This window comes from Pongo pygmaeus, chromosome 12 (assembly GCF_028885625.2).
Source record: "Pongo pygmaeus isolate AG05252 chromosome 12, NHGRI_mPonPyg2-v2.0_pri, whole genome shotgun sequence".
Classification (NCBI taxonomy): Eukaryota; Metazoa; Chordata; class Mammalia; order Primates; family Hominidae; genus Pongo; species Pongo pygmaeus.
The window spans coordinates 46,523,934-46,539,399 of NC_072385.2; the positions used below are offsets into that span (position 1 = coordinate 46,523,934).

General features: G+C 39.7%; 1 long non-coding RNA gene across 1 annotated transcript in view; it reads left to right on the forward strand.

The window, feature by feature from the left end:
- The first annotated feature begins 13,026 nt into the window (after positions 1–13,026).
- LOC134737851 (uncharacterized) overlaps positions 13,027–15,466 on the forward strand; it is a 70,234-nt gene continuing 67,794 nt past the window's right edge. Inside the window, exon 1 of the long non-coding RNA XR_010123237.1 lies at positions 13,027–13,076. This is a non-coding gene — a long non-coding RNA (uncharacterized LOC134737851). The remainder of the gene's footprint in view (positions 13,077–15,466) is intronic.

The following is a 15,466-nucleotide window of genomic DNA, read 5'->3' on the forward strand; positions in this document are numbered from 1 at the left end:
GTGCTGGGATTACAGGCGTGAGCCACCACACCTGGCCAAGATTATTTAAAGTTACATTTAAATATAGAAACTTGATTGTGGTTATCAAACTTATGCCTGATCTTCCCCTTATTTCCAAGAGCAGTGGACAGCATTGTAGTGGTTGGGCACTCCAAGTGGACAGCACATAGACAGTGTGTAAACAATGTGCTTCTGTTGCTACAAGAGACAAGTGCCTCCATTGCTAATCCCCTAAATCACCTCGTGTTAAAACAAACAAGGTGATTTTTCTGCTCAACTTATTCTGAGCCTCTGTCACTGCACTTGGTTCAGAATCAGGAATTACACTTTTCTTAAAAAGAGTAATGGTTTACTAGAATTCAGAGAGGGTGGTGTTTATCAATAGAAATGAAGGTCAGAATATGAAGAAGACCACACTACCTGATTACAAACATTTGAAAGGAATAGTAACAGTCAGTCTGTGCCCCCATACCTTAACATACGCTATTTCATCTGACTGGAATCCCTTTCCTCCATCTTTCAAATGCTACTTAGGTGTCTGCAAATCTTCTGACCCTTTTATCCTACAGATACAATCATTCTCCATGCTGTAGTACTTCCATAAAGTGTACATACTTCTATTATGGTATGTGAAATGGCAAGAGGCAGTACAAACGAACATGAAATCCAGCACCAAACTGAGTTTGACACTCAGCTCTACTGTGTGACCATGAGCAAGTTATTTAACCTCATGTTGTCTTAATTTCTTTATAAAATGGTGATAGTAATAATATCTAATAGAGTTGTCATAAAGGTGAAATGATTGGCTGGGCACGGTGGCTCACGCCTGTAATCCCAGCACTTTGGGAGGCCAAGGTGGGCAGATCTCTTGAGGTCAGGAGTTTGAGACCAACCTGCCCAACATGGCAAAACCCCATCTCTATTAAAAGTACAAAAAAAAAATCAGCCGAGCATGGTGGTGGAAGCCTGTAATCCCAGCTACTCAGGAGGCTGAGGCAGGAGAATCACTTGAACCCAGAAGATAGAGGTTGCAGTTGCAGTGAGCTGAGATCGTGCCACTGCACTCCAGCCTGGGTGACAGAGCAAGACACTGTCTGAAAAAGAAAAAAAAAAAAAAAGATTAATGATTGGCCAGGAGTGATGGCTCATGCCTGTAATCCCAGCACTGTGGGAGGCCGAGGTGAGTGGATCACTTGAGCTCAGGAGATCAAGACCACCAGCCTGGGCAACATGTCGAAACCCCATCTCTACAAAAAATACAAAAATTAGCCGGGTGTGGTGACACGCACCTGTATTCCCAGCTACTTGGAAGGCTGAGGTGGGAGGATTACCTGAGCCTGGGGAGTTTGAGGCTGCAATGAGCCGTGATCATGCCACTGCACTCCAGTCTGGGTGACAGACTGAGACCCTGTCTCAAAAACTAAATAAATAAAAATGATTAATGATTAACTAAATGTAAAATGCTTAGAAGAATCTCTGGCATGTAGTAAATACTATACTTGTTAGCTATTATTTATGTGCTTAGTTTACTTAATTAGACCATATGCTACTTGAGGGCTGTGTAAATTAAGCTCTAAATTACTCCAAACTTACTCCAAAACTTGACTTAACATTGTCTCACAGGTGGGTCAGGAATCTGGGAGTGCTTAGCTGGGTCACTCACAGGATGCAATTAAGGTGTTGGCTGAGCCTGCAGTCGTCTGAAGGCTTCATCTGTTTTCAAGCTCACTCACGTGGTTGTTGGCAGGATTCAAGTCCTCATGGGTTGTTAGATTCAGCCTCAGTTCTTCACTAGCTGTTGGCCAGAGGCCACTCTCAGTTCTTTGCCACATAGGACTTGTCCATGGGGTGCTTACAACAAGGCAACTGGCCCCCCTCAGAATAAGCAAGCAAGAGAGCAAGACAGACGTCACCCTATTTTTATAACCTAATCTCAGAAGTGACTCACCTTTCTGGCATTCTATTTGTTAGAAGCGAGTCACTAGATCCAGGCCACAATCAAGGTGAGGGAATTATACAAGAACAAGAATAAGAGGAGGCTGCTGTCGCTGGGAGCCATCTAGGGGCCGCCTACCCCAGTCTACCTTCTGACCCCCGTGATTCACATTCCACATGCACAATATACTCACTGCCTCCTGAAGTCCCCCAGAGCCTCATCCCATTGTATGTAGGTGTCTGTAACTTATTTGTAACTGCAGCCACTTTTTCTTACTGATTTGAACAAAAGGAAAAGGGTAATCTTCATTATGAAAGAGAAGTATAGAAACTCATGTCTCTAAAACTAAAGCCATATGAATAAAATTGCATAAAAATACAATAAAGAATAAGATTTTTTTTCTTAGCTGTTATTTTGTATACCCTAATATGTGACAGTCACTACGGAACTGAACAAAGGAGGACAAACGCCGCTTGTGACAGTTACTACAGGACTAAATGAAAGAGGATGAACGCAGAAATGAAAACTTAAGACAAAAGAATCTATTTTAAAGAAGAGGTCGAGGGCTGCCTGCTTCATAGTGAGCAAGGGCCTTGAGCTTTCACAGCCCTCCATATTTACTGCATAGAAAGAGCAGGGAGGAGGAGGTAACAATCGGTCAGCTGCTTGATTGATCACAGGTTCCCATTATTGCTTACAGGCTTCAGATGTGCCTAATCACAAGAAACACTTGCGCCTGAGGCGTGACTGCCCTCAGCATTCCCTCTGGGCGGCAGACACAGTTTGTCAGTTTGCCAATATTCTGCATTTATGAGAACAGTTTGCTGTTTACTCATATAGCCTCCAGTGGTATACTGAGTTGATCACAACCCTCATTCTTTTGGCCTCCAACACAGATATAGTTGGAGAATTTAATAACTACATTTCAAACATGCATCATTTTATTTCACATCCATGTTTGATTCAAGGGCAAAGATGTCCCAAGAGATCAGAAGGTAAAACCTCATTTTATGTTTTAAATTTTAATAAGCTCATTCATATAATTCTGTTTACAGTTGGGTTCACAATTGCAAGGAATGTGGATAATTTATATACCTTTTTCCAAATCAACCCCGATCATGGTTATCCAATAATGTACCATCAGCTAAAACACATTATTGCATTGAAATAGATCATTTGTCATCCAGTCATATCCAGGGTACTTCTCCATTCTCTAGATATGGGCACATTCAGTCTTAGTGTCTACACCCCATGATATGGTAGAAAGACAGAGTAGGTATACATTGTACCATGTGCCCTTTTCTCTCTAACCCTCTTCTCCATGACACATTTTCCAAAGTATAAGCAAAAACCACAGAACCAACTATTCATACTTTGCCGGGATCCTCTGGCTTGGGTCTGCAACAGCTTTTTCAATGAAGAGTTGAGTTCAATGCCTTGAAGCAAATTGGAGGAAATGAACCTAAAGTCTACAGGTCTGCTCAAGGTATATATTTCAATGGCATAATGACTGAAATCTTTTTTTTTTTTTTTTTTTTTTTTTGTTACCAGTCTAGTGGGCCGGAAAATGGTTTTCCTCTTTTTAAACAAGGATTTGAAGACAAAGGTTTTTAGGTTTAAATTACTGAAATAAGGGGAGATTCAAGCTACTTTATCTATCAGAGATAAAAATCCTTGTACCTTATCATGCCAAAAAAGCAATAAAGTCCTCCAGTAGGGATCTTTAGGATAAAATATTATTTTTCATGAGAAACTATGAAGGAATTTATTCACAAAAAATCAAATGGTTTATTATAAATAATAAATAGTTCTGTCCATAGATGACTAATCTGCTGAAATAGCACCTCCAGGGGTCTCCATGCACTGCCCATTTATTAAACCCAATAACCTTCCTTGTCTCTCTCAACTGATCCACTGGTTCTGGAAATTACTTCCTGGCATAAGCCTTTACTCCTGATCTAAATTCATTGCCTCATTTTGTCTGTTCACACTGTTCTTGGTGCTCCCCTCAGCTCCTCTGCTAATCTAGTGCCTTCCTCTCAATCCCAAGTCTGATCCTACTGTCAGAGCCCAGCTGAAATCACACCTTTTCCTTGAAGCCTCCCTACATCACAGGAGCCCTCTGGGACCTCTCCCTCCTACATTTCTCTTGTAGGTAAAATTGTCACTGCTTACTCTGGTTCTTCACCAAATACTCTCTGTTTAGTTATAACCTTTTTTTTTTTGTTTTTCTTTTTTTCTTTTTGAGACAGGGTCTGGTTCTGTCACCTGGACTGGAGTGCAGTAGCGTAATCTTGACTCACTGCAACCTCCACCTCCCAGCCTCAAACGATCCTCCTGCCTCAGCCTCCTGAGTAGTGGGGACTACAGGTGTGCACCACCATACCTGCTAATTTTTTTTTTATCTTTTATTATTATTATTATTATTATTATTATTATTATTATACTTTAGGTTTTATGGTACATGTGTGCAATGTGCAGGTAAGTTACATATGTATACATGTGCCATGCTAGTGCGCTGCACCCACCAACTCGTCATCTAGCATTAGGTCTATCTCTCAATGCTATCCCTCCCCCCTCCCCCCACCCCACAACAGTCCCCGAAGTGTGATGTTCCCCTTCCTGTGTCCATGTGTTCTCATTGTTCAATTCCCACCTATGAGTGAGAATATGCGGTGTTTGGTTTTTTGTTCTTGCGATAGTTTACTGAGAATGATGATTTCCAATTTCATCCATGTCCCTACAAAGGACATGAACTCATCATTTTTTATGGCTGCATAGTATTCCATGGTGTATATGTGCCACATTTTCTTAATCCAGTCTATCATTGTTGGACATTTGGGTTGGTTCCAAGTCTTTGCTATTGTGAATAATGCGGCAATAAACATACGTGTGCATGTGTCTTTATAGCAGCATGATTTATAGTCCTTTGGGTATATACCCAGTAATGGGATGGCTGGGTCGAATGGAATTTCTAGTTCTAGATCCCTGAGGAATCGCCACACTGACTTCCACAAGGGTTGAACTAGTTTACAATCCCACCAACAGTGTAAAAGTGTTCCTATTTCTCCACATCCTCTCCAGCACCTGTTGTTTCCTGACTTTTTAATGATTGCCATTCTAACTGGTGTGAGATGGTATCTCATTGTGGTTTTGATTTGCATTTCTCTGATGGCCAGTGATGGTGAGCATTTTTTCATGTGATTTTTGGCTGCATAAATGTCTTCTTTTGAGAAGTGTCTGTTCATGTCCTTCGCCCACTTTTTGATGGGGTTGTTTGTTTTTTTCTTGTAAATTTGTTTGAGTTCATTGTAGATTCTGGATATTAGCCCTTTGTCAGATGAGTAGGTTGCGAAAATTTTCTCCCATTTTGTAGGTTGCCTGTTCACTTTGATGGTAGTTTCTTTTGCTGTGCAGAAGCTCTTGAGTTTAATTAGATCCCATTTGTCAATTTTGGCTTTTGTTGCCATTGCTTTTGGTGTTTTAGACATGAAGTCCTTGCCCATGCCTATGTCCTGAATGGTAATGCCTAGGTTTTCTTCTAGGGTTTTTATGGTTTCAGGTCTAACATTTAAGTCTTTAATCCATCTTGAATTGATTTTTGTATAAGGTGTAAGGAAGGGATCCAGTTTCAGCTTTCTACATATGGCTAGCCAGTTTTCCCAGCACCATTTATTAAATAGGGAATCCTTTCCCCATTTCTTGTTTTTGTCAGGTTTGTCAAAGATCAGATACTTGTAGATATGTGGCATTATTTCTGACGGCTCTGTTCTGTTCCATTGATCTATATCTCTGTTTTGGTACCAGTACCATGCTGTTTTGGTTACTGTAGCCTTGTAGTATAGTTTGAAGTCCATACCTGCTAATTTTTATATTTTTTGTAGAGACAGAGTTTCACTATGCTGCCCAGGCTGGTCTCGAACTTCTGGACTCAAGCAATCCACCCACCTCAGCCCTCAACGTGCTAGGATTACAGGTGTGAGCCACCAGGCCAGGTGTATAATCTTTTTTTTTGAGACAGAATCTCTGTCTGTTGCCCAGGGTGGAGTGCAATGGTATGATGTTGGCTCACTGCAGCCTTCACCTCCCGGGTTCAAGCAATTCTCCTGCCTCAGCCTCCGAGTAGCTGGGACTACAGGTGTGTGCCACCACGCCCGGCTAATTTTTGTATTTTTTCATGCAGACAGGGTTTCACCAAGTTGGCCAGGCTGGTCTCAAACTATTGACCTCAAGTGATCCACCCACCTCAGCCTCCCAAAGTGCTGAGATTACAGGTATGAGCCACTGTAATATAACCTTTTCATAAATGTGTCCACCATAAAGCTGTTATATCATGAGAATTGTTTTGCAATTTTAGACCTTTGGAGATTAAATACGTCTATGAAGGGGGGAGTTAGTCCTGCAGATGCTGTACAACTTTACTAAGTGGTGGTAAACAGTGCTACATTTTCTTGGAATCCTTGGGAAAGGTTCAGGAGCAGAAGATGTCTTTCCTTAATTAAATGATGGGTTTCTGCCTGACCCTATACCAAAGTTAGAGTTTCAAAACACAGCATAGAAATCAGCTAAAACAATTTGCAATTAAAGTCACCTAAAGCCTATATCTATCTATCTATCTATCTATCTATCTATATATATTTTTTTTTTTTTTGAGACAGAGTCTCGCTCTTATTGCCCAGGCTGGAGTGCAATGGCGCGATCTCAGCTCACTGCAACCTCCGCCTCTCAAGCGATTCTCCTGCGTCATCCTCCTGAGTAGTTGGGATTACAGGTGTGCACCACCACACCTGACTAATTTTTTTTGTATTATTAGTAGAGACAGGATTTTACCACATTGGCCAGGCTGGTCTTGAACTCCTGACCTCCGGTGATCCACCCGCCTCAGCCTCCCAAAGTTCTGGGATTACAGGCGTGAGCCACCATGCCCGGCCAAGCCAAGATTTCTTTAGAGTATCTTACTAAAAATATCATACATGAGTGTGCATGTGTGTGTATATGCATGTGTGTATATATTCTATGACACATATGGATTTCTTTCCTCATGGTTTCTTAATTCTCTCTAAAACTCTATAATTTTCTAAATTTCCTGAAGTTTTACTTAGACTAAGTCCTTTTGTTGGCAGTTTGTCAAATTTACTACTTTTTCTGGGAAGAATTTTATATGACTGCTCCTGAGACTCAGAGGTAAAATATCTACATGCTTCTGAAAGAAATTGTAAAAACAGTGACAAGATTTTTTCAATCTTCCTTGGGCAGCTTGTCACATATTTTTCCAACCTCACTCTCACTTTTCTCACTCTCATTTCTCCATATAAAACATACAAGACACTGTGTTATAGTCAGGAGCCAAAACTTCTTGCATATTTTCCACCAAACAGAAGATAGTTTTCAGCCACTTAGGAAAATTCAACCTAATTTTACCGTCTCCCATGGCCATCTTAGGCAGGAACCCAGTTTGGCAATTTTAACTTACTAACCTAAGTTACCAATTTAACAATTCTTTTGCCAGTTTCCCTTGGCAGATCAGTGTTTGCTTTATATTAAATTTAAAGTGACAGCATCCGTTTTAGGAGAACAGAAAAATAACTGGTTTCAACATACCCAATCACTAAATTGTCAATTTATCTTCAATTTTCTCTTCCCTGCACCTCTCTCAATTTAGCACTAGTATTTAAGTAGTATAGAAGCACTGAATTAAAATTATGTTTTATGCCAGGCGTGGTAGCTCATCCGTGTAATCCCAGCACTTTGGGAGGCCAAAGCAGGAGCATCACTTGAGCCCAGGAGTTCAAGACCAGCCTGCAAAACATAGCAAGACCCTTCTCTCCAAAAAATTTAAAAATTAGCTGGGCATGGTTTCATGCACCTATAGTCCCAGTGATTTAGGACTCTGAAGTGAGAGGATCACTTAAGCCCTGAGGGTTGAGGCTGTAATGAGTCGTGATCGCACCACTGCACTCTAGCCTGGATGACAGAGTGAGACATTGTATCAAAAAACAAAAATTCTGTTCTATAATACAAAAATTATAATATGTCAATGCACTGACTGTTAAGAAAAATTCTAGGTCTCCTCCTTTTCTATTACCATTAATATTAACCGTAATTACATAAATTTCACTTGTTATAAATGAAATTTTTAAGACCAATGAATAATTAGCAGTTTAATACATTACATTGCTGGGTGCAGTGGCTTACGCCTGTAATCCCATCACTTTGGGAGGTGGAGGCGGGCAGATCACCTGAGGTCAGGAGTTCCAGACCAGCCTGGCCAACATGGTGAAACCCCATCTCTAGTAAAAATACAAAAGTTAGCTGGGCGCAGTGGCACGCGCCTGTAATCTCAGCTACTCGGGAGGCTGAGGCAGAAGAATCGCTTGAACCCGGGAGGCAGAGGTTGCAGTGAGCCAAGATTCCGCCACTACACTCCAGCCTGGAGGACAAGAGAGAGACTCCGTCTCAAAAACAAACAAAAAATTACATTTAATGCCTGTTGATGAGGGCTCAAGATGATGATGATGCTTAATTTTTCAACAGATTATCTTTTTTTTTTTTGAAACGGAGTCTCCCTCTGTTGCCCAGGCTGGAGTGCAGTGACATGATCTCAGCTCACCGCAACCTCCCTCTGCCTCCCAGGTTCAAGCGATTCTCCTGACTCAGCCTCCCGAGTAGCTGGGATTACAGGCGAGCGCCACAACGCAGCTAATTTTTGTATTTTGAGTAGAGATGCGTTTTCACCACGTTGGCCAGGCTGGTCTGGAACTCCTGACCTCAGGTGATCTGCCCATCTCAGCCTCCCAAAGTGCTGGGATTACAGGCGTGAGCCACCACGCCTGGCCTCAACACATCAACTTTATACACACATAAAGAGAAAAATGCCTTCTGTAAGAGACTCCATGTTCTTGCTATGAACAGAGTCATGGTTCTCCCTTTAGAACTAAGGGAGTGCTGGAAATCCATGACTCGATTTACTATTGGAAAAGAAGTGACGAATCATTGATCCAACCACTCCCAATGATGAAAGCCCTGGAACAATTTCCTGAGCTGATCCTCCTTTCTCATTACCCAGTCCCTTGTACCCTGAAAGAGTTTGGAGGAAATGTCATGGCAGAGTTGCTGTATTAGTTAAGTATGGCTGCATAACAAATTATCCCAATACTTAGCAGCTTGAAACAACAAACATTATGTTACACAGTTTCAGACATTCAGAAATCCAGGAGTAGCTTAGTTGGGTGGTTTCAGTTCAGTGTCTGAAAAATAGATGATTGTTTTTACTGTATATAAAAATGTATACATGTAGATAATGGCAAACAAGTAAGCACATTTTATTTTCTATGAACATTATGTTTCATCAGATGTGTCATGTGTTTTATTATAATTCCAATTGATTTCTGATCCTTTAAAAAAATAGTTTCTGAAATTTGGCTCTGGCCTGCATAGTTCTGGGAAAAGGAATTCTAGTACAGTGGTCCACCATGTGCCCCCACAAAAGCAGCATTTAATTTAACTGTAATATACATGTAACTATCCTTTATCTTTTATTTTAAAGTTTAAGATTAATTAATAATCTTAGTTAATTGATATCATGATTTTGATGCTAATATATTTGCTCAGTGTATTTTTAGTTAAATTATTTTCATGCATACTTTCTCATTTGATCTCATATCAATTCTGTTTACTATACCTAGTAGCAAGAGCTCATCAGGGAAACAAGAGGTGCTCAGAGAGATGGCTCACAAGGGGTGGAGTCAGACAAAAACTATTCACCATCCTGATCTTTACTGATAATTTACTTCACATGATAGTTTGTAGAATACAATTGAACTTCTGTGTTTTCCCGAGTTATAAGCAAAAGGGTTCTGTGAAGAAGATGGAATGAATATGAGTGTTTTGAGAAAACCCACTAAAGTAACAATAGAGATGTAGAAGACAAACAAAATAAGATTAAACAAGACATGAATTAACAAAGTAAGTCTCAGTCATAATGAAGGTGGGAGGGAAAGGTTTTTTAACCTCAAGATCCCAAAGAAAAAGGAAGAAAATAGAGGGAAAATCTTAAGAACCACAAACATGAGACTGAAGCAACTGAATTGACTGTAAGAAAAGAAAGTAAAACCAAAAAACAAGACCTGAGGACTACAAATTAGGAAAAAACAGTGTTATCAAAAGATAGGTCATAGTCATAGAGTAGCAGGATGGGGGAAAAGGTTATTAAAAGCTTTCTCACACAACACAGGTTTGCTTCCCCAAAAGAAATGAGGCAATGTAGCTAATAAGTAATAAAGGAAACAACATGAAAACATGTCTCAAGCCACGGGGAAGTTAAGCAGAGAGCCCTTAAATGGAAATGACGATCCATCCTAAAAAGATGAAAAAGAGGATGTGGAGTAGAAAGGGCATAGAACAGGAAATTAAAACTTTGATGTTCCAAACCAGTTCACCCAGTTATTTGGCCTTAGGTAAGACATTCTCTCTGCCTTTATTTCCTTGTCTATAAGTTGAAGAGGTTGGGAGATCATAGTATCCAAAGTCTCTTCCAAAAAAGATGTGGCTCTGTGCATCTAAGCTCCAACTGACAAGACACAGAGCTATACAAGAAGGTAAAGGAAAGGCCAGCAATATGCACAATTTTTTTTTTTTTTTAGACGGAGTTTCGCTCTTGTTGCCCAGGCTGGAGTACAATGGTGCAGTCTCGGCTCACTGTAACCTCTGCCTCCTGGGTTCAAGCAATTCTCCTGCCTTAGTCGCCAGAGTCATTGGCCAGGCTGGTCTCCAACTCCTGACCTCAGGTGATCCACCTGCCTCGGCCTCCCAAAGTGCTGGGATTACAGGCGCGAGCCGTCGCACCCAGCCAATAGGCACAATTTAAGAAATAATTAAGCTGGATGTGGTGGCTCATACCTGTAAACCCAGCATTTTGGGAGGCCAAGGTGAAAGGATCACTTCAGCCCAGGAGTTCAACACCAGCCTGGACAACGTAGCAACACCTCATCTATACTTAAAAAAAAAAAAAAAAAAAAAAAAAAAAAGGCCAGGCGTGGTGGCTCACACCTGTAATCCCAGCACTTTGGGAGGCTGAGGTGGGCGGATCACGAGGTCAGGAGATCAAGACCATCCTGGCCAACACAGTGAAACCCTGTCTCTACTAAAAATACAAAAATTAGCTGGGCGTGGTGGCATGCGCTTGTAGTCCCAGCTACTTAGGAGGCTGAGGCAGGAGAATTGCTTGAACCCGGGAGGCGGAGGTTACAGTGAGCCAAAATCACACCACTGCACTCCAGCCTGGCAACGGAGTGAGACTCTGTCTCAAACAAAAGGAAAAAAAAAGAAAAAAAGCTGGGTGTACTGGCGCTTGCCTGTAGTCCCAACTTCTCAGGAGGCTGAAGTGGGAGGATCACTTGAGCCAGGGAGGTCGAGGCTGCAGTGAGCCATGATTGGGTCACTTCACTCCAGCCTGGGTGACAGAGCGAGACCTTGTCAAAAGAAAAAAAATAAAGGAATAATTGAAGATAAAATTTCTGAAGCAATTAAAAAAAGAGCCCCAACTTAATGTAGAGATTAAGAAATTTCAAGTTGCCTCCACAGAACCACCCTCAAAAAAGACTCCTTCCCCACACCCCAGTCAAGCATATGTAAAAGAATCATCTATCATCAATGAAACAATAAATAAATGTGTAATTATAATTGAAGACAATAAATCTACATTATCAAAATAATTTAAAAATTTCATAAAGATACAATAGGTTTGAATAATACAATGAATAAAATGGAACCGATACAAAATCTATAACTGTACTTCCTTTTAAGTGATTTCAAAATATTCAAATGAATCTTTTGTAAGAACTACACAGTAGACATAGAGTGTAAATTCTATAAATGATTTTATAGAATTCCAAATGATAATTAATAGAACATTGTAAAGTACCTAACCATAAGGATAAAACATTATTTTTAAAACAGATTTTCTTCAAGGAGGAAATACAAAATATAATAATGGAGCTTTATTGAGATATGGTTAATATACAATAAACAGCACATGTTTAAAGTATACAATTGGTGAGTTTTGACATATGTATACACCTGTGAAACAATCATCACAGTCCAGCCAATGAATACACCCATCACACCAAAAGGTTCATGTGCCACTTGGTAATCTCTCCCTCCTGCACTTCCCTGCCTTATGCCCATCCACATGATATACTTCCTGTCATTATAGATTATTTTGCATTTTCTAGACTTTTACACAAATGGAATTATACAATACGTACTCTTTTTTGCCTGCCCTCTTGTACTTCAGGTAATTAGTTTGAGATTCATCCATGTTATAGCATGTATCAATATTTCATTTATTTTATTGTTCCTTAGAATGAGTAGTATTCCATTGTACAAATTTACCACAATTTGTTTATCCATTAACCTATTGATGCACATTTGGGTTATTTCTAGTCTGAGGCTCTTACAAATAAAGTTGGTATGAACAATTGTGCACAAGAAATTTTATGGGCAGATGCTTTCATTTCTCCTAGGCAAATACCTAGGAATAGAATGACTGTGTTAGAAATAAATTTTTGATGCTGCAAAAGAAATAGCACTCGAACATAAATTTAATTTTCTCAGCAAGGCAATTTTACTTCTATAGAAGGGTGTGCCTTGTGGATGGAGCAATGGTGAGAGCACATCTCAACAAGGGAGGGGAAGGGGTTCTTATTCCTGACACAGGTAGCCCCTACTGCTGTGTCATTCCCCTATTGGCTAGGGTCAGATGACACCGTCTAAGCTAATTCCAATTGGCTATTTTAAAGAGACCAGGGGTATGAGTCAGAGTGGTGGGGTGAGTTGTTTAGTGGGAAGGATGGTTACAGAACAGGTGACTCAGGATGACTCAGGTCAGAGCAGCTGACCAGGGATGACTCAGGACAGAGCAGGTGACCAGAGGTGACTCAGGATGGAGCCAGGTGATAGAAGCTAGGAGGGGTTTGTTTACTGAAACTGGGGGCAAGGAGATGAAGAAAACGAGGAAGTTAAGCTTTAAAATAAAGAACAGGGAGCTGAACTTACTGATACCAGAACTCATTGTACTTAACAATTTACAGGCTAAAACCTTTGAAGAGGAATTTATTATATCCTACAACTGGGTTATATGGTAAGCGCATGTTTAAATTTTAAGAAACTGCCAAACTGTTTTTCAAAGTGGTTGACCATTTTTCATTCCCACCAGCTATATATAAGAGTTACAGTTGCTCCACATCCTTGACAACACTTGGCATGGACAGTCTTCAAAATTTAAGATGTTCCAATTGGGGTGTGGAAGAATCTCATCGTGATTTTTAATTTGTATTTATCTAATGGCTAATGATTTTTTGAACATCTCTTCATTTGCTTATTTGCCGTCTGCATATCTTCTTTGATAAAGTCTTATTTTGCCCATTTTTGTATTGGGTTGTTAATGTTTTTATTTCTTTTTTTTTTTGAGACAGAGTCTCGCTCTGTCGCCCAGGCTGGAGAGCAGTAGCACGATCTTGGCTCACGGCAAGCTCCGCCTCCTGGGTTCACACCATTCTCCTGCCTCAGCCTCCCGAGTAGCTGGGACTACAGGCACCCACTACCTCGCCCAGCTAATGTTTTTATATTTTTTTAGTAAAGACAGGGTTTCACCGTGCTGGCCAGGATGGTCTCGATCTTCTGACCTCGTGATCTGCCCGTCTTGGCCTCCCAAAGTGCTGGGATTACAGGCGTGAGCCACCATGCCTGGTGGGTTGTTAATTTTTTAAATTTTTATTAGTTAGTTTTGAAAATATGTATATTCTTTGCACATTAAAGGACACAGTTCTTTATCAGATATGTGATTTACAAATATTTTTCCAACACTTGTCTCTTGTCTTTTCATTCTCTTAACAGTGTTTTTCAAAGAGCAGAAGTTCTTCATTTGGATAAAGTAAAAAAAAAAATTATAGATGGATTGTGATTTTGGTATTGTTTCTAAGAAACCATTGACCAAACCAGGGTCACAAAGACTTTCTCCTGTGTTTTCTTCTAGAACATTTATACTTTTAGGTTTTACATTTAGGTTTGTGATCCAGTTTGAATTAATTTTTTTATGTACTGTGTGGTATGGATCAAAGTTCATTTTCTTTTTTTCTTTCTTTTTTTTTTTTTTTTGGATATGGCTATCCAATTGTTCCAGTAAAATTTGTTGAAAAAAATAGAATTGCCTTTAAAGTTTATGAAAACATCAGTTGTTTACATATATGTGGGTTTATTTCTGGGATCCACCATCTTTCCATTTATCTGTCTGTCTTAATGCCAATTCCATACTGTCTCAATTACTGTAGTTTTATAGTGCCTTGGAATCATGTAATGAAAGTTCTTTAATTTTGTTCTTCTTTTGTAAAAGTTGTTTTGGCTATTCTAGGTACTTTGTATTTCCATTTGAATTTAATAATCAATTTGTCAATTTTTACAAAAAGCCTATTGGGATTTTAGTTGGGATTGCATTGAATATATAAATAAATCAATTTGGGGACAGTTGACATCTTAATGTTGAGTCTTCCAATCCACGAACAAAGTGTGTTTCTCCATTTAGGTCTTCTTTAATTTCTTTTAGCAATATTTTGTAGTTTTCAGTCATCATTAAGTATATAATTTTTTATGCAATCATATGTGTGGTTTTAAAATTTTTTTCAGTTTCAAATTGTTCTTCAATAGTGTATGGAAATACAATTGAATTTTGTATTTTGACCTTGTATCCTATAACCTTGTTAAACCTACTTCTAATCACTTGTCACTTCTAACATCTACCTGTTTTGCAAATTCCTTTGGATTTTCCATAATGATCATGTTGTCTTCAAATAATAACAATTTTACTTCTTCCTTTTCAGTCTGGCTGCCCTTTATTTCTTTTTCTTGTCTGATTGCACTGGTTGTAATCTCCAGTGCCATATTGAATAGCAGTGGTGAAAGTAAACATCCTTATCTGTTCCTGATGTTAGGAAGAAAGCATTTAGGTTTTTGCTAGTAGGTATAATGGTAACTGTAATTTTTTTAGATGCCCTTTATCAAGTTCAGGATGTTCTAACAGTAATTTACTTAGAGTTTTTATCAGAAATTGTTGCTGAGTTTTGCTAAATGCATTTTCTTCATCTATTGAGAAGATCATATGTTTTTTCTTTTTGGCTTGTTAATATGGTAAATTATGTTGATTGGTTTTTGGTTGTTTGTTTTTAAGAGACAGCTTCTCACTCTGTCACCCAGGCTGGAGTGCAGTAGTGCAATCATGGCTTACTGCACTTTTGACCTCCCTGGCTCAAGTGATCCTCTTACTTCAGCCCCCCAAGTACTAGGACTATAGGCAAGTGCCAGCACAGCTGGCTTTTTTTATTTCATTGTTTTTTTTGGTCAAGACAGGGGCTCACTATGTTGCCCAGGCTGTTATTGAACTCCTGGGCTGAAGTGATCCCCCTGTCTTGGCCTCCCAAAGTGCTAGAATTACAGGCATGAGCCACTGCACCTGGCCTTGATTGGCTTCTGGATCTC